The 20545-nt window shown below is 44.7% G+C and overlaps 1 protein-coding gene across 9 annotated transcripts in view; it reads left to right on the top strand.

The window, feature by feature from the left end:
* The window catches only part of LOC137372031 (myosin light chain kinase, smooth muscle-like), a 433121-nt gene that overhangs the window by 38157 nt on the left and 374419 nt on the right, over positions 1–20545 (top strand). For 3 of the 9 annotated variants that reach the window (XM_068035327.1, XM_068035325.1, XM_068035323.1), the window contains exon 1: positions 16991–17116. The exons of the other annotated variants lie outside the window; for them this stretch is intronic. The gene's annotated coding sequence lies outside the window, so the exon portion shown is untranslated. Of the gene's footprint in view, positions 1–16990; positions 17117–20545 lie in introns of those variants that run through there. 9 annotated transcript variants of the gene reach the window in all.

Below are 20545 nucleotides of genomic sequence, written 5' to 3'. Positions count from 1 at the left end.
GAAACAGAACAGCCAAGGCTATATTTTCCAGTGAGGGTTGGAGGGAAAGAGCGACCTGCAGCCTCAGCAGCTTCCCTTCCCATCTTCTCCCCCATCATTCTTACTGTCTTCTACCCTTTTACCTTCTATTCTCCTTTCTATCAACACCTATTGCACCCACTCCTATTTCTGCCTCATCTATTCCCTTTTGCACTATCTGCTCAACCAACCTATCCTCCTCTCCATATTATTTCACTACCACTCACTTCATTGTTAACCTTCCAACCACTCTCCCTCACTCCACCAAGGGCAGATACTGAGAAACCAGAGGTTGTCTCATGCTTGACCCGTTTCCCTCCTCCCCTCACCCCAGCTTGTTTCTCTTCCTCCTTTCTACCCTCTCCTCCTACACAGTTCCCTCAAAGAAACTTTGTAAGTTTGCTTTCAAACGTTAACTTTTTTTAGAATGAGAAAAGACTTGTTTTACGTCTCTCTGACTCTCTAACTTTGTCCCTGACTGTCTCCCTGCTTTGTGTCACACAGATTAGTCAAGCAACAGCCTGACATAGTTATAGTCACGGAATCATACCTTACAGACAATGTCCCAAACACTGCCATCATTATCCCTGGGTATGTCCTATCCCACCGGCAGCACAGACCCAGCAGAGGTGGGGGCACAGTGGTATACAGTAGGGAGGGAGTTGCCCTGGGAGTCCTCAACATTGACTCCGGACCCAATGAAGTCTCATGGCATCAGGTCAAACATGGGCAAGGAAACCTCCTGCTGATTACCACCTACCACCCTCCCTCAGCTGATGAGTCAGTACTCCTCCATGTTGAACACCACTTCGAGGAAGCACTGAGGGTGGCAAGGGCACAGAATGTACTCTGGGTGGGAGACTTCAATGTCTAACACCAAGAGTGGCTCGGTAGCACCACTACTGGCCGAGTCCTAAAGGACATAGCTGCTAGACTGGGTCTGTGGCAGGTGGTGAGGGAACCAACAAGAGGGAAAAATATGCTTGACCTCATCCTCAGCAATCTGCCTGCCGCAGATGCATTTGTCCATGACAGTATTGGTAGGAGTGACCACCGCACAGTCCTTCTGGAGACTAAGTCCTGCCTTCACATTGAGGATACCGTCCATCGTGTTGTGTGGCACTATCACCGTGCTAAATGGGATAGATTTCAAACTGATCTAGCAATGCAAAACTGGGCATCCATGAGGCACTGTGAGCCATCAGCAGCAGCAGAATTGTACTCAACCACAATCTGTAACCTCATGGCCCGGCACATCTTCCACTCCACCATTACCATCAAGCCAGGAGACCAACCCTGGTTCAATGAAGAGTGCAGGAGGGCATGCCAGGAGCAGCATCAGGCATACCTCAAAATGAGGTGTCAACCTGGTGAAGCTACAACAGAGGACTACTTGCGTGCCAAACTGCCTAAGCAGCATGCAATAGACAGAGCTAAGTGATCCCATAATCAACGGATCAGATCTAAGCTCTGCAGTCCTGCCACATCCAGCCGTGAATGGTGGTGGACAATTAAACAACTAACTGGAGGAGGTGGCTCCACAAATATCCCCATCCTCAATGATGAACTGCTTCAGTATCTGAGCCCAGCACATCAGTGCGAAAGATAAGGCTGAAGCTTTTGCAACAATCTTCAGCCAGAAGTGCCGAGTTGATGATCCATCTCGGACTCCTCCTGAAGTCCCCAGCGTCACAGGTGCCAGACTTCAGCCAATTCGATTCACTCTGCATGATATCAAGAAATGACTGAAGGCACTGGATACAGCAAAGGCTAGAGGCCCTGACAATATTCCGGCAATTGTACTGAAGACCTGTGCTTCAGAACTTGCCGTGCCCCTAGTCAAGCTGTTCCAGTACAGCTACAACACTGGAATTTACCCGACAATGTTGACAATTGCCTAGGTATGTCCTGTACACAAAAAGTAGGACAAGTCCAACCTGGCCAATTACTGCCCCATCAGTCTACTCTCAATCATCAGTAAAGTGATGGAAGCTGTCATTAACAGTGCGTTCAAGCAGCACTTGCTTAGCAATAACCTGCTCAGTAACGCTCAGTTTGGGTTCCACCAGGGCCACTCAGCTCCTGACCTCAATATAGGCATGGTTCAAACATGGACAAAAGAGCTGAACTCAAGAGGTGAGCTGAGAGGGAGTGCCCTTGACATCAAGGCAGCATTTGACCGAGTATGGCATCAAGGAGCCCTAGCAAAACTGAAGTCAATGGGAATCAGGGGGAAAACTCTCCGCTGGTTGTAGTCATGCCTAATGCAAAGGAAGATGGATGTGGCTGTTGGAGGTCAATTATCTGAGCTCCAGGACATCACAGCAGGAGTTCCTCAGGGTAGTGTCCTCGGCTCCACCATCTTCAGCTGCTTCATCAATGATCTTCCTTCAATCATAAGGTCAGAAGTGGGGATGTTCGCTGATGATTGCACAATGTTCAGCACCATTCGTGACTCATCAGATACTGAAGCAGTCCATGTAGAAATGCAGCAAGACCTGGACAATATCCAGGCTTGGGCTGATAAGTGGCAAATAACATTCGCGCCACACAAGTGCCAGGCAATGACCATCTTCAACAAGAATCTAACCATCTTCCCATGACATTCAATGGCATTACCATCACTGAATTCCCCACTATCAAAATCCGAGGGGCTACCATTGACCAGAAACTGAACTGGAGTAGCCATATAAATACCATGACTACAAGAGCAGGTCAGAGGCTCGGAATCTTGCGTCGAGTAACTCATCTCCTGACTCCCCAAAGCCTGTCCACCATCTATAAGGCACAAGTCAGGAATGAGATGGAATACTCTCCACTTGCCTGGATGGGTGCAGCTCCCAAAAACTCAAGAAGCTCGACACCATCCAGGACAAAGCAGCCCGCTTGATTGGCACCCCATCCACAAACATTCACTCGCTCTACCACCGACGCACAGTTGCAGCAGTGTGTACCATCTACAAGATGTACTGCAGCAATGCATCAAGGCTCCTCAGACAGCACCTTCCAAAACCGCAAACCTCTACCACCTAGAAGGACAAGGGCAGCAAATGCATGGGAGCACCACCACCTGCAAGTTCCCCTCCAGGTCACACACCATCCTGACGTGGAACTATATCGCCATTCCTTCACTGTCGCTGGGTCAAAATCTGGAACTCCCTTCTTAACAGCACTGTGGGTGTACCTACCTCACATGGACTGCAGCGGTTCAAGAAGGCAGCTCACCACCACCTTCTCAAGGGCAATTAGAGATGGGCAATAAATGCTGGCCTAGCCAGCGATGCCCACATCCCATGAAAGAATAAAAAAAATACATTGGTAATTAAAAAGTTTACATTTTCTAATAGTTATCAAAATACAGGTGGTAGAGGCTTCATGTTTTTTCAAAATTCCTATTCAAGTTGGAAAATGAACATAAATTAGGATGAGGAAGGATTCTTTTTCTCTCTTTCTTTTTCAGTCTCAGTTTCCTACATTTTCTAAAATTTATGAATGCAAAACAAGAACTACAGCAATTGTATAATTAGTACTGTCTGACATTATCTTCCTCTGTAACATAAACAGCCTCTTTGTTCAACAAAAGCAGTCAAGTTAAGCTTTACTTTCTAGCTGTTACTCAAATAATTTTGTGAAATAACTTAATAGAAACTGCTAGAGGATTAAAAAAACACCTTCTGTTTAACTGATGAAATGGTAAAGATAAATCTATGGAATTGGGACACAACACAATCTGCAATCAGCTAACAAATTCACAGCTCTGAATATCAAGTGCAAGCCCAGGATTTTAGTTGAGGCTGAAGCTTTCAAGAAAAAACTTTAATAGATATTTTAAAAGGCACAAGATAATTCAATGGGAAAGTTTAATTGTTTTCAGAAATATGGAAGCTAAATTCAACAGCCCCTCAAAAACAGGCACAGGGATCATAATTTGCAATTAGCTCAAGTCCATTCAGTGTAGTGCAGGCAGTATGCCACTTCGTGCTGCCTGCTGTTTTAAATGATTGCAGTCTCCTTCTGGTTCTAACTGTGCTGTTGACTGGCTGGATGCTTCAGAAGGAGGTCAATAACTTGAGTGGCGAGCACCAGTTAAAACTGGTCTGCACTGCTTAAATGTAGCCTAGTGCAGGGGGAGGGTGGCTCAGGGAGGTAAAGATTTTCCCACTGGGAACCCTCTGTGGGCCACAGATTGTCTCCCCCACCTCCAACCCCCAAGCCCACAGGGAGATCACCTTGTTTTACTGGGCGACCTTCCTACTTGGCAGAGGCCCCCTACCCTACTGCTGCTGGTTAAATTCCAGCAGCGGTGGGAAGGGCCCCTTAAGTGGCCATTAATTGGCCACTTTAGGGGCCTCAATTGACCTCTGGGCAGGAAGGCCATCTTCGGCCTATCCCGCCCCGACAAAATGGCATAGCGACGGGGAGTTGACGGGACCTCCGCCCCCACCTCATCGCAATTCTATGGCCCCTCCTCCCACCCCATCTCCGAACCCATCTCAAGGGGACCCATAAAATTCATCCCACTGTTACTCATTGGAGTTGAGGTAGGAAAATTGTTCCCTGAATACCCTAGGCAGATATGGCTTCCTGCTGAGAGCCCTTCCCCCACCCTCCTCCTCCATTTTCCAGCAGCTTGTCCTGCTCTGTGTTACCTCTGCTTATTCTTCCTGTCATTCTGTAGTCTAAGGACGATACAAACCACTGCAACCATGTCTGGCAGCAAGTGGTTTGTGCAGAAATCTTGACGTCAGGACGTGCAGAACGTGCCACACCATTCCCCGGAGACATCAGCAACTTTAAACAACTCTCTAAACCACCAAACACATCTACAATCGCAGCAAGAGTGCGTAGAAATCAATCAGCAACTAACCTGAAAGGAGTTGATGATCCCTTTAAATAGTGCTGTTGGGGTTCCTTCCTGCTGCTGGACACATGTTCAGCTGTGCATGTTTAAGAGATGGCATTAGTTGGAGTGTTGAGCTCCAAAAAGGCAACACTGGCATCAAATAAGCTTCACAATCTGCCTACCTTACATATTCCTGGTGTAGACATCATGTCGTGAACACCTTCACCAAAATGGTGTCTGGTCTGGCTAGCACCAGAAGTGTGCCCCCACACTGCGGACGTCATTTTGGAGATAAAACAATACTCGTAGTGCCGAAAAACTGGACGGCAAGGAGCTGAATTTCATGCCCATTTATTCTTAAATGTGGGATTCTAATTTATGATATAAAGCTTATGGATCTGCATTTGTTTTCATGGAAAACACAGAATTGATGAGGTTGATCCAAATTTTTAAACAATGAATGTTATTGTAACAATCCTGAGGGACTGGTCTGTGGGCAGATGCAGTTGTGACTCCTCCCACCTTAACAGAAAGGTGCAAAGAAGTTTGTTATTTAAGATAATATTCATAAAATATTAAGAGAGGGACAGAAAGACAGAAGGGGAAGTGCATTTGCTGGCTTAAAATATTGTGACTGGTTATTATGGAATACTCTCTGTTCAATATAGTCAGTTCTATTTTGGAGCTTTTTAGAGGAAGTTAAAAATCCAGTTCTCTCGCACTTAGATGAATCTTCGTGGTGTGAATAATGTAGACACTGTAAATGCAGGCTATTTTATCAACAAGGACAGAGAGGTCGGTGTTCAGTCTGTATGTGTGATTCTGTTCCAATGGAACTCAACAAAAGCTCAAGGAACAGCAGCTCGTCTTTCGATTAGGCACTTTTTTAGCCTTCTGGACTCTCAACATTAAGTTCAATAACTTCAGATCAAAACCACTACTCTCATTTTTTGGGACAGCAGCTGTTGGTATTTATTCTGCTCTTCCCATTTACATGTCCTCTGTTGTTTCTTTACAAATCCCATTACCATCCCTTTCTGCCTTGAACTATCATCACTTTAAACACCTCACTCCTTTCAAAGACAAGCTCATGCTGCCATCTTGCTCAAAGCACCTTGTCAGTGGAATATGGCCCTGCAGAGATGCAGCTAGCAATGGATTAATGCCAAGATTCCGCTACCAGGGAGTGAGGGCCATCTTAATCCTATGATGCCTCTGTGCAGCATGAGGAACCAACTAATTCCTGCAGTCCTGACCATCAGGTGCCATCTCAAAGAAGAATAGGTGCCCATAGGGAATGCCATAACTGTGTCTGACATGCCCCTGACATTGGTTGGGGCAGGGTTCTGTGAGTCTGAATTACTGTCAGTGCTCACAGAAGCAGTCAGAAGCAAGTGAAATTGTCTATAGGCAGAAAGGTGAAAATAAAACTGCTTTTCAATTTGTTACTTCCTGCAGAAACCTGTTTTTATAAATTTTCAGTCTGTTCTCTCAGGAACTCTTCACTTCTGCCTTCAACATCTGATCCTGAACTCATTGCACTGAGTGTAGCTTCCTGCAGGTACATTAGCTGTGTAATACCAGAATACTTGGTGGGGGAATGGGAGGGGGTGTGGGGGGGGGGGGGGGGTGGGGTGTGGTGGTTGGTGGTGGGTCCTTCACCTTGACTTCTCACTTTCAGGTATAGAAATGAGGCCAGTGGTACCTTGGCGTGGAATTGCTGCACAGCTCCAGAATTGTGAGCAAACTTGAGAAAAGCTGTTTAAAAGTGGAAGCAGTTTCTACCTGACTTTCCTCCTCAAAAAACTAGTTCTGTCACTGCAGTGCTGCAAAACATTGAGGAAATTCACTCTCTTAAGTGTAGCTCTTAGGTGAATTAAACCATCTAACTGCGTCTTTGTTGTGAATTATAGCATGACAAGTGTATAGAGGCTGTTTCAATCATAAACTGGACATAGGAATTTATAATGGTAAATATCAGGGATTGACCTAAGATTTTTTAATATATTACTTTATACTGATATAAGGATCATAACTAGAGCTAGTATTAAGTGTATCACTGAAATTTGAAGTGCCTCTGGCCACACCAGGAGTACTGCGTACAGTTTTGGTCCCCATATTTAAGGAAGGATATACTAGCATTGGAGGCAGTTTAGAAAAGGTTCACTAGGCTGATTCCTGGGATGAAGGGGTTGTCTTATCAAGAACGGCTAAACAGGTTCGGCCTTTATTCTTTGGAGTTTAGAAAAATGGGAGGTGATCTTATTGAAACATATAAGATTCTGAGGGGGCTTGACAAAGTAGATGTTGAGAAGATGTTTCCACTGGTGGGGGATTCTCGAACTAGGGGACATATATACAGAATAAGGGGTCACTCATTTAAAACTGGGATGCAAAGGAATTTCTTGTCCCAGACGGTGGTGAATCTCTGGAATTCTCTACCTCAGAAAGTTGTGGAGGCTAGGTCACTAAATGTATTTAAGGAGGAGGTAGATAGATTTTTGAAATCTCGGGGAGTTGAGGGTTATGCGGAGCAGGCTCGAAAGAGGAGTTGAGGCCTGGGACTGATCAGCCATGATCTTATTGATTGGTGGGGCAGGCTTGAGGGGCTGAATGGCCTACTCCTGCTCCTATTTATTGTGTTCTTATGCACTTTTCAGACAAACCAGATCACCTAGAGTGTGTAGATTATTTCAGTCATTCACATACATTTTAATCTATTTACAGCTTGAGCCACTGACCTGGCAGTGCAGAGCATGGAGTAGGGCAGGTTGGTTTCACAACAAGAAGTAAGTCGTCTGGTTTCAGTGTTCCTGGCTTGACATCATGATGTATATTTGTATTTGAAGTGCTGTCCCAATTCTAGCCGCTGTACTGAACCCAGCATGCATTACTACTTCATTATCAGACTTCAAAACTGATGAATTAGTGTTAGTTGGCTGCTCTGTCTCTCTCTTTCTTTTTCTAGTTTGCTTTTATTCTCTTTTCTAGATATTTTTTCTGGATCATTTTTCTTCCCTATTTCATATTTTTGCTTTCTTTCCATTTCTTTACTTTCTCTCCTTTTCCTCATCACTTTTTCTCCTTTTCTGGCTCACTTAGGCTTTTTTCTCTTCTGGCTTACTTCCTATCACCGCTTCTGTCTACGTCCTTTCTTTCTCATTTTTGGGGAAACTGTGGGTTGAGAAGAAAACAAGCTCTTGAACAAGGAGACCGACTGTAGCTGGAGCCAGGCCCTTGGGAGTGAGTCAATTCAGTGTGGCAGAGAATTATAAAAAGGGGGAATGTCTGGCCCATAGGCAGTGGGATGGGATAGGCCAGATCCATTGTGGCAGCAGGAGGGAGCAGGCTATGTTCCGAATCATTGCAGAAGAGATTATTGATAACAAAAAATAAATGCTTGCTATAATTTCAAAATAACATGGAGGAAATGGAAGGGATAATTTACCATGACTAATGCAACATTCAATGAATCAGAAAGAAATGTCAACCCTGACTCGACCTTCAAAACTGCATTATAGTTTTCTAATGTTGAAAGGATCCTGAGAATATCATAATTTGCATTTTAAGGTTACACATTCACAAAGAGATGAAAATTTGGAACAAGATGCTGACTTCTGTTGCAATTCCCAGCGAATTTGCAAAATACTGGACTCCTGATACACTAATCGACAATGGTCACCATTGTAAGGTTCACAGGAAACCTTGGCTATATTCATAATGAAGCCTGTGTTTTTCTTGCTAATAATAACCTCCAGCTGCATGTAATCTGTGTGTTTTAAAAAGTTTTAATATTATTCAGGTTATTAAGCAATTGCAGTTAATGCTGAAAGTCATTACTGCTAGCAGTTGTCTTTATAATATAAAAAAGCATCTTTTTTTAGCAAGCTCAATGTGTTTGCTTTGTAAATTAAGAAAAAGCAAAGAACTGGAAAAGCCTTCCATGCATAAAAAATGATTAGAGAGCTACCATCATATACCTTAATGATTAAGGGTAAAATTCAGTTTTACTGTAAATCTGAAGTTCCTGAGCCAGTGGGGGTTATTTTGACCAAAGGATGAAAACAGGCACCAAGTGGGTGCTGTGCTAATAAGAAACACCTGTTTGAAATTCCGGATTAAACGTGTAATTTTTGGATTAATTGACAATTATCGGAATTTAAATGTGTCTGCGGGGACTGAAACCGACAGCTGCAGGTTTAGCATTCAAATGCTGATGGGACACAATTTTCCTGGAGCTGTATATGTAGCCTGCACTCACCCACTTCCACTGAAGGTGTGGAGTGCACTGGCTGGGAGAGAAGCCAAGCTGGAAGGATGCCTAAAGGACCTAGAGAGAGTGCAACACTGGAGGTCCTGTTGGAAGGGGTAGAGAGGATGAGGGATGTCCACCAACTCAGGAGGAAAGACGGCCACAGAGGAAGCTACTGTGGTACATAGAGGAGGAGATCGTCTGGGAGGTCACAGCTGGCGAGGACATGGTTCCAGTGACACAAGAAATTTAATGACTTGACATGAGTGGTCAAGGTAAGAGCCCATCTCACAAACACACTTCTTAAAAACTGCACCACCTCAACCTCAAATCTCTTCATCCACCATCTCGCTATACACTGGCGCTCACTCAACCCACAGTGTTGCATCATTGACAGGCACTTCTCACACCTCAGAAGCATCTCACAGCACTTCAATTGTGTGAGGCATCACACATAAACACATCTGCCGAGACACTCATTCACAATCACTACTGTTTCTCTTCCAGGAAAAAGTAGCACATAACAGGTAATAGCATGACCTGACCAGAGCAGGTCAACTAAAACCTGGCTCGGGTATAAAATTAAAACCCGACCTGGGCCCAACCCGACCACAGCCAACCCGAACCCGACCCGGGCCCAAGTCCTTTAATTTTTTTTTTTGCCCGACCTGACCCGAAAAGGTCAAACATGTTATTAGTGGAGAAAAAAAATCATGTCAAAACGTAGATTAAAAAGAAAACAATACAGAACAAAACCCGACCACAGCCAACCCGAACCCGAGTCCGAATGCTGGACACAGAATATAGACCCGACCCAACCCGAGCCCGACACATGTAGTCAGGTTTGGTCGGGTTTGGGTCAGGTAGCCAGGCTTTAAGGTCAACCATGTCTGCATGACATCACTCCCCTTGAGGGGACAGTGCTGCCTATGATCGGGAGGAGAGTGGGAGACACTGTAGCTAAAGGCAGAGCAGGGAGCATCTTGCCTGGAGGTATGTGGCCTCTCCAACTTCCTTACAGTTGTACAACCTTTGCTGGTCCCTAATCACTGAAAGCTATCCTCACTCACAAGCTCTATATGATCTCATCATTCACATCCTCCTGTAGTGGCCACATGCGCTGCACCCTAACCTTTCCAGCTTTATCACTGCAGGCTCCCAGGAGCAAAATCCACCTCATTCCCCCCACCCTGGAGCAGGTGCAAGGCAAACCTTGCAACCCCCGACCCCCATGCCCCCCCCACCCCTGAGGAGGAGGAGAGTGAGGAAGAATGCTCTCCCTCAATGCTTACCAATGTTGCAGGCAACAGCTCAGAGAAGGCAACTTAGAGGCTAGCTTAGAAGAGGGATTGTCACAATGGGACACACTTGGATTAGTAGGCAGCAGTCACGTAGGGTGGAAGGGACAACATAGGTACTACTTTCCGGGGTGGGGGGGGTGGGTATGTTGTATACTAGTTCTGCTGTAGAAGAGTCAGATAAGGGCCTTGCAGGGCCAAGCTTCAGAAGAAGGCTGATGGATATAACAAACCAAATGCTTAGTGCAATGGAGAGTCTGCCTCAAAACTTATAGGTCATGGCTTGGGGGCTAGAGGAGTCTGTCTCCACCTTGGTCTATGGCTTGATGCACAGCCGGAACCCAATCCTCACTAGCATGGAGAGGCTGGTCAATTCCAGCCAGCGACCTGTGGAACCTGCGATCATGCAGTGTCTGATGACTTAGACTGCAGATTACGCTGCAGTCATTGAAGTTTTTATGGAGCGGCAAACTGCAATGGAAGCTCAGGCAGCTGCCTTAGTGGCTCTGGGCTCCCCCATTGAAAGGGGTTTGCAGAGAGTCTCAGATGCCCACAGATCTGTCCTCCACCAGATTACTGGACTGGCTGAACATTGGTCCTGAGGTAGTGGCATGGGAATCATGGAGCAGGAATCTACTGGCCTCTTTCCAGATGCCAGCATTGCTGCTCCCAACCCCACCATCCACCATTACTCTTGCTGTTCCCTGTCAGCCAAGTGGCCCAGACTGCTGAACCCTTGTTGAGATGGTGCAGTCTGTAGCGGGGCCATCATGATGCACAGCAGCTCGAGGGTGTCCCAGGAGGTTATCTCTGGAGAACTGCCCTCTTCAGATACTCAGCAGTCATCCACTTTGCTTGTTGCTGCCACTGGAGTTGTACTTAGAAGAAGTACTAGATTACATAAGAGCTCTTGTAGATAGCCACCAAGGGTGAGCAACAAGGTGAATAGTTTAATATTTGTAAGTGATATTGATTCTGCCATGTTTTCATAGTTTGGTTTTGATGTATATAAACAGTGATTGTGGTAATTAGGTGGTCATGGAATCAGTCATCTTTTTTTTTAGATTAGATTAGAGATACAGCACTGAAACAGGCCCTTCAGCCCACCGAGTCTGTGCCGACCATCAACCACCCATTTATACTAATCCTACACTAATCCCATATTCCTACCAAACATCCCCATCTGTCCCTATATTTCCCTACCACCTACCTATACTAGTGACAATTTTTTTTTTATAATGGCCAATTTACCTACCAACCTGCAAGTCTTTTTGGCTTGTGGGAGGAAACCGGAGCACCCGGAGAAAACCCACGCAGACACAGGGAGAACTTGCAAACTCCACACAGGCAGTACCCAGAATCGAACCCGGGTCCCTGGAGCTGTGAGGCTGCAGTGCTAACCACTGCACCACTGTGCCGCCCTTTTATTCTGATCTTCATGGGGAAGAGGTTAAAAGGATTGAGTCCAGGTGATGGACTGCCTGATGGATTGTACATTGGGAAGGTACATCATGTAGCAACAATTCTCTGGAGTCTGATGCTGGAACATGTCTCTCAAAAACACTCTTCAATTAGATGGCGGCAAGCGTCCCTCCAGAAGCAGGCCGTCTACCTGGAAGTCTCTGCTGCTTCCCGATGGTTCCCCCCCTCCCTTTTCAGTTCCTCCTCCTCCTCCTTTTGTGACTGCTGTGTGTGACCCTCTGGCATAATTGTTGGTAACAGCTGGTCTCTCAAGATAGACAGATTGTGGAGCATGCAGCAACTCACCATGAGTCTGGACATCCTCTCAGCTGAGTACTGAAGGGCAGTTCCTGAACATTCTAGGTATCTACACCTCTGCTTGAGGAACCCAATTATCTGCTCAATGATATTCCTGGTGGCTCAGTGTAACTCATTGTATGAGTGCTCAGCTGGTGTTTGGGGATTTCTCAGGGAAGTCATGAGCCATGATTAGAGAGTATCTCTTGTTACCTAGTCTCAGCCATGCCCATTGGGTTGTGCCTCAAAGATCTGTGGGATGAATGACTATCTCATCGTGGCAGCTTCCTGAATAGAAGGAATTCACCTGCATGATTTGCTGCCAATTGTCAGACATGAGCTGCACACTGAGGAAACAGATTCCCTTCCTATTTCTGAACACCTAAGCGTTTAAATGAAGGGCTCACAGTCAAATGCTCCCTGTACCATGGAGAATCCTGAAATCCTGTTGAATCCTAGAGCTTTCTGCCTCTGGTCTTCTCTGGCAATAGGGAATAATATATAGTCATTCCTCAGAGCGTATAGAGCAACAGAGATCTCCCTGATGCAGAAGTGCACAGAGGATTGTGAGATGTGACTTCCATCATCTGTGGCAGTCTGGAAGGTGGTTCCAATAGCATAAAAAACAGGTACTACTCTGACTTTGACCACCACAAACAATGCAGTCCTGGCTGTGTTGCGAGGTCTGAGCCTTCCTTCCAGGAGGCCACAGATCTCTGTGATGACCTCCTTGGTAAAGCATAGTTTTCTCATGCACAATTCTTGGGTCATGCACATGTAGAGGTAGTGCTCTCTGAAGACCCTGGGTGGATGGAGCCTCCGGCTGACAGCCCTCCTCACACTCCTGTTCCTCCTGTCCCCCTCTCTCCTGCAACAACTGGTCCTGCCAAGCCTGGTCTTATCACCTCCTCCAATTCCTCATGCAGAAAAATGTCCATGGCCAAGGACACCCCTTCTCCTGATGACTCCTAGAAGGTGTTCAATAAGGTAGGGGAGCACAGCACTCGCTCTTTTTAGGTGAAGTCTTGAGAGAATATCTGGGAAAAATATTATTGATGGAGTTTTGGCAAAGTGTCCCAGAAATTCTTCCGATGTGTCTCAAAGGTCCTCTTGAAATGCGCTGTAGTCAGTTGATCTCAGTCAGCTAGTGAGCATTGAAAGCTGAGCATGGCTTTAAGTCGTGCTTGAAATCCTCAGCAACCACTTGTTTCCCCCTGTTTAGCTGGTTGGTGTTAGGAAAGGTCATTAAATGAAGCATTACCCACCAAAATGCCATGCAGCTTCTTTACTGAGTGCTAGTAGGTCATTTAATTGTCAATCAATCCCCTAATGCTCCTCTGTTCCTAGCGCGTGCTTCAACTCCTTTACAAAGATGCTGTCTTGCGTGCAAGGCAGGCTAAACCTGTGTTCCAACTTGAGACCCCATCTTGGTCACCTTGGAGGCACTTGAGCACCTAAAGTATCTGGGGAAAATCATTCCTTTGATGTTTGATGCTCAACTAGAAAAGTCTGAAGTTGGTATACCCCTGTGAATCCTTTCCATTTAGTGCTGAGACCATAACAAATATAAAAATTATATGACAGAAAGTATTAAACACAGATGCATCTGGATTGCGTTAAGAAGTTGTCATTGGCTCAATAAAACAAAGATGCGAACATTTATACATTTGATGTTTGGCTTAGTTCCCAAAGTTCCCTTTCACACATGAAAGTACTTTCTATGAATATGCATATGATTTGTAATATTGTAAAAGGTAGGGTTACCTTCGCTCAAAACCATTCACACTAAGTTCCCTGACATTCCTAGAGTAATGCAGAGCTCTTAAATCTGGTGAAGTTGTTAGGGGAGGCAAAAAAGGCAGACTGTTTGCAGGTAGGAAAGTGAGCTTGACTGTGATCTGCTCCCTGCTTTTGTTTGTTCAGTGCCAGTGACTTCACATGCTACTTCATGGATGTTTCACGTGTATGAGCCGAATGCCTGTTGTGCGAATATTGACATGTCTGCCGATGGCAGTAGATTTGGCAATGTGATGTTAGAAGATGCAAATAACCAGCTCTAGGATAACTGGGAATGGACTATTCAGAATCTTTGTGTGTATGTGCTACCTTTCCCATATGTTTTTTAAAAATGTGAATGGTTTATTTTCACTGCTATTTGCTGAATAGAATGCTAATTCTTATCTTAGTTTGCTATATTTAATATTAAGTGTTATAAAGGCATGAAACTACAGGTATAAAAATGTTGCACGGTAATCATGTTTTTGCAGAAATTCCTCATCTCATGTTGTCCCGTAATGCCATCATCTGAAAAGAGAGTGTTAGTTTTCACATGTATGTTGATGACATCCAGCTCTACCTCATCATACCTCTCTTAACTCTTCCACTGTTGCTAAACTGTCAGTCTGCTTATTTGACATCCGGTACCAAGTGAGCAGAAATTTCCTCCAATTAAATATTGGGAAGACTGATACCGTCGTTTTCAATCCCATTCAAAACTCGGTTCCCCAGCTACCAATTCCATCTCTCCCTGGCAACAGTCTGAGATTAAGCCAGTCCGTTTGCAACCTTGGCATCACATTTGACCCTGAGATGAGCTTCCGACCTCATATTCACACCATCGGTAAGACCGCCTATTTCCACCTCCGTAATATTGCCTGACTTTGCCCCATCTCAGCTCAACTGCTGATGAAACTCTCATTAATGCTTTCGTTTCCTCTAGACTTAACTATTCCAATGCACTCCTGGCTGGTCTTCTACATCTTATCCTCTGTAAACTTGAGGTTATCCAAAACTCTGCTGCCTGTGTCTTAACTCACACCAAGCCTTGTCCACCTATCACCAGCTCAATGTAGAGCTTGCTGATCTACATTGGCTCCTGGTGAACCAATATCTTGATTTTAAAATTCTCGTTCTTGTTTTCAAATCCCTCCATGTCCTTTCCCCTCCCTAACTCTGTAATCTGCACCAGCCCCACAATCCTCTGAGATATCTGCACTCCTCTAATTCTGGCCTCTTGAACATCCCCGATTTTACTTGCTCCACCATTGGTGGCCACGTCTTCAGTTGCCTAGGCCTCGAAGCTCTGGAATTCCCTCCCTACACCTCTCCACCTCTCGACCTCGCTTTCCTCCTTTAAGACACTCCTTAAAACCCACCTCTTTGACCAATTTTTGGTCATCTGACCTAATATTTCCTTATGTAACTTGGTGTCATATTTTGTTTTATAATGCTCCTGTGAAGTGCCTTAGGATGTTTTATTACATTAAAGTGGCTGTATAAATATAAGTTGTTGTTGAAAGGCATTGTTTCTGGTTTAGCAAATCTACTTGAAAAAATAGTGAAGATACTGAATTTTTTTCAGTGATTTACTTAACAGTAATTCAATCTCAAAGTTCAAATGACACTGTAGACTGTGAGAATGAAGCTTGAATAGTTTATATTCTTCATCTAATTCCAGAGACTGGACTATTGTTTTAATTCACTGAGAAGCATCTGGTATTATTTAGTATGTGTATAGTGGACAGTTAATTTTCGTGTAAAATAGGTTTGCAGTTTATTTTCCATTGGCATTGCCTGATTTCTTTGATGCAGCAGGAGTCTGTTTCGAGATGAAAGCAGTGTTGCATGATGTAAAACATCACATCAGTCTTGTGAAGCATTAACAGATTATTTTGGATAGTGAATTACAGAAATAAATCCTCATATATTGTAACACGTTAATCACCAGAGCACTGTCACTTATCAAAATGCAAGAAAATTCACCACAGCTTGGTTGTATTTTACTTCCATCTGCCTAGGGAAACACCTGAGTGGTCACCTCTTTTACCTGTCCATTCACCGAGGCTGCTTTAGCCAGCAATTAATTCTCCCTTCCCTCCCCCCCCCCCCCACATGTGCACACACACAAACTTGTTAACCTCGTTCCCTCACATTTTGACTGGATACAAATGGTGCCCAAAGATTAGTTTCTGTTTTTGCTTTCCAATAACACTGCAGAGACAGTGCCTGCGGACTCTGGGGAGAAATTTGCAGTATAAATATTTCATTAGAAAGAGGGAATTTGTAGCAGAAGATGGTAGTAGACAAACTCCTTTAAAAGAAAGAAAAAAAAATTATTTTCTAATTGGCCCTAAATTAATATGCTTAATCCTTTAGTTTATTTCAAATCTGCACTTTGACGTGTTCTAATTAAGAAGCTTCACTGTTCTGGAATCCTGAATACCTCAAAACAAAGTTCAAAGAATTTTGGCATCACTCCCAACATCTGAAAGTCCTTTACAGATATTTACTGCAGGTTTAGTTTTACTTGGAATGAGTGGCACATATAATAAAAAAAAAAGAAATGCATTGTTTCAGTACTAGTTTTGTTAGTCCTGCATTTAGTCTATGAGGTTAATGTTTAATTGATAAATTGCTAACCATTCAGTGTCAGCCTTGGCTCCATGGTAGCACTCTTGCCTCCAAGTCAGAAGGTCATTGGTGCAAAGCCATAACCTACGCTGACACTTCAGTACTGTGCTAGGGATCACTACATTATCAGAGGTGTCGTCTTTCAGATGAGACGTTAACTGGAGCCCTGTCTACTTGCTTAGTTGGATGTAAAAGACTTCCGTCACACTTTTTGAATAAGAGCAGGGGAATTCTAATGTCCTGGCCAACATTTATCCCTCAATTATAATCCACTAAAACAGTGTGCAAATTGTCTGCTGTATTTCCCTACAAAACAACAGAGACCAGGGATCAGTGCTGGGACCTTTGCTCTTTTAAGTATATATAAATGATTTGGAGGAAAATGTAGCTGGTCTGATTAGTAAGTTTGTGGACGACACAAAGGTTGGTGGAGTTGCGGACAGTGATGAGGATTGTCAGAGGATACAGCAGGATATAGATCGGTTGGAGACTTGGGCAGAGAAATGGCAGATGGAGTTTAATCTGGACAAATGTGAGGTAATGCATTTTGGAAGGTCTAATGCAGGTGGGAAGTATACAGTAAATGGCAGAACCTTTAGCAGTATTGACAGGCAGAGAGATCTGGGCGTACAGGTCCGCAGGTCACTGAAAGTGGCAACGCAGGTGGATAAGGTAGTCGAGAAGGCATACAGCATGCTTGCCTTCATCGGTCGGGGCATAGAATATAAAAATTGGCAAGTCATGCTGCAGCTGTACAGAACTTTAGTTAGGCCACACTTAGAATATTGCGTGCAATTCTGGTCGCCACACTACCAGAAGGACGTGGAGGCTTTGGAGAGGGTACAGAAGAGGTTTACCAGGATGTTGCCTGGTCTGGAGGGCATTAGCTATGAGGAGAGGTTGGATAAACTCGGATTGTTTTCACTGGAATGACGGAGGTGGAGGGGTGACATGATAGAGGTTTACAAAGTTATGAGAGGCATGGACAGAGTGGATTGTCAGAAGCTTTTTCCCAGGGTGGAAGAGTCAGTTACTAGGGGACATAGATTTAAGTTGAGAGGGGCAATGTTTAGAGGGGATGTGCGAGGCAAGTTCTTTACACAGAGGGTGGTGACTGCCTGGAACTTGCTTCCAGGGGAGGTGGTGGAAGCAGGTACGATAATGACGTTTAAGAGGCATCTTGACAAATACATGAATAGGATGGGAATAGAGGGATACGGTCCCCGGAAGTGCAGAAGGTTTTAGTTTAGGCAGGCATCGAGATCGGCGCAGGCTTGGAGGGCCGAATGGCCTGTTCCTGTGCTGTACTGTTCTTTGTTCTTTGACCACACTTCCGATGACTTGGCTGTAAAGTACTTTGGGACATCTTGGGAATGTAAAAGGCGCTATATAAATGCAAGTTCTTTCTTTTGACCTCCTCCTGCCCATCATGGGGGTTAATACTGAGGCCCAGGTAAAATGAGACAGTGCAAATAGTTTTCACATTCACCACTTGGATAGTAGCTGGTGCCATGGGTTGCTTGCCACTTATAGAACCCAGCTGATTGTTATCGAAAATCGGATAGTTTAGTTTATCACCCAAGGGATGAAGGTGAAAATGAAGCTTAGTTTGGTTCATATATTAATGGATGATTCCAATGTTGATTCCTTGCTGTACTCTGCAAATTATTAAACTGAATTATAAGGAATCAAGATGGCCTTAAAATGTTAATATGTTTTCATTACAAAGCTATTAGTGCTGACCACATCAGATATCTTTCTTATCCATCTTTATAGCCGTAAGTCTATTGACGCTGGGAGATTGATAGCCTGTCATCTTATTTGGGTGGAGTCAACAAGGGTGGAGCCTTTGAACCCTATTGTGAGTGACAGCTGTATTTGCATAAGCATTGTTTTAATTCCCTTGTTCTAGAAATAGATGACCAAAGGAACTGTCCCCAGTGCTCGGGGAAGTGGCTGGGAGATGGTTTGGAAGGGCTTCGTGGTTGGGGGAAGGAGGGAAGCCCGGCTTAGGGATGGATACATCAACCAGGAGCCTAAAAGAACTTTGAGAGAAAGCTGTGTTAGCTACTTAGGGGCTAGGTTCTGGAATTCCCTTCCTAAATCTCACCTCGCTACCTCTCTGCTCCTTGAAAATGCTCCTTAAAACATTCACCTTTGACCAAACTCATGCCCCAATATCTCTTGATGTTAAATTTTGTCTGATAGTGCTTCTGTAAAGTGCCTTGGGATGTTTTACTATGCTAAAGACACTGTATAAGCATTTAAGATGGAGTAATTCATTCTCAGTTACGTTAATGAAATGAGGTACTTCCTTTACATTTATGTCAGGTGAGGGATTTTTTTTTATTCTGTAAAATTAGTTGTTATACCTAGCTGTAAATTTTAATATTTCGGTTTGCATTTAGTTAACCTTAGAGGTAGGAATAGGGGGATGCTATAAAGATTTGAGGTTTGAGTGTCTTTGTTCAGATCACTTGAACTGAGCTGCTGCCATTTTGATAATCCTTTAGTACTTATGGTTCTTAACTGTCATGATCATAGACCCAATGGGTGCTTAGAAGATCACTCCATTTGCCAAGCAGAAAGAATCCAGGAATATTCTGTCTGTGTGAATTTCAGCTAATACAAAAAATGTTGCCTACAATGTACAAGTAATGCAAATAACCTACTCAATTTTATCACCTATACTTCTATTGTGGAAGTGAGTCTTAACAATTCCAAAATCATTGAGACATTACATACATAGGATTATATAGGATAGACAGCACAGAAACGGGCCATTCGGCCCAACTAGTCCATGCTGGAGATTATGCTTCACTCGAACCTCATTCCATCTTTCCTCATCTAACTCTATCAATGTAACCTTATATTCCCTGCTGTCTCATATGCTTTTCTAGCCTCCCCTTAAACATATCTGCACTATTCTCATCAACCACTCCCTGTGGTTGCAAGTGCCACATTCTCACCACTCTCTGGGGTAAAGAGGTTTCTTCTGAATTCCCTATTTGATTTCTTGGCAACTATCTTATATTGATGGTCTCTAATTTTGCTCTTCCCCACAAATGGAAACATTCTGGCTGGGATTTCACGTGACCTGGTGGGGAGAGAAAGGCGGGACCAGAAGCAGGTGACGCTGGCACTGCTGCTCCAATCCCCATTCTTGGAGGAATCTCGGACCGGCTGACCAATTAATGGCCAGCAAGTGGGGTGGCCGACCATTCACTGGCCAGAGGCAGGGACTGAGGCAGTAGCCGCATTGTCAGCTGATACAATCGGATGTGCTGGAGCCATCTTTAAAGGGCTTCCAGCACTGGAACGCTGCCTCAGACCAACCTACCCAGCAGCCTGTTACAATCTTTGCAGCAGCCTTGGATCATCCTGTCCACCAATCTGTGACCAACTGTGCAGCTGCACAGCAGCTTCAGAAGACATCCAGCCAGCAATGTGAACCTGCCATTGGGAGAGGCGAAGAGGTCACCGATGTGGCCTTCTGCCACTTCCCCATCCTGAGGTTGCCCCTGCAGGTGGCCATGAGGTTTCTGCTGACCAGATCCGTGTGCCCGCACCTCCTGCACTCTCAAGTTCTCCTCCTCGCTGGAGGAGCCGCCTCCTGAATGGATGATGACCTTGGCACTTGGGCACTGCTGGTCTGAAGAGCCACTCTGCCAGTTGCTTCCTTAACAGGGTCCACCTCCCACTCAGCCCCCTCGCGATTGATCCAGGAGCTTGCTGGCACGATGGAGGCTCAACCCCAGATCCCTGTCTCCTTAACTCCCCATCCTCCACACTAAATGCTCTGGTCATGCTGCATTAGCCTTCCTGTGAAGGTGCACTGTCTGACCACATGGCTGCTGAATGCAGCAATGATCTCAGCTGATGTCCCACAGCCCTGTGCACTCCTTGTAAATTTTGAATGGGCACGTAAAATGCCGTTCAACAATCTCAAAGCTTTCAGTTTCTGGT

The sequence above is a fragment of the Heterodontus francisci genome, chromosome 7 (genome assembly GCF_036365525.1).
Source record: "Heterodontus francisci isolate sHetFra1 chromosome 7, sHetFra1.hap1, whole genome shotgun sequence".
Classification (NCBI taxonomy): domain Eukaryota; kingdom Metazoa; phylum Chordata; class Chondrichthyes; order Heterodontiformes; family Heterodontidae; genus Heterodontus; species Heterodontus francisci.
This window is presented reverse-complemented; position numbering and strand designations above follow the sequence as displayed.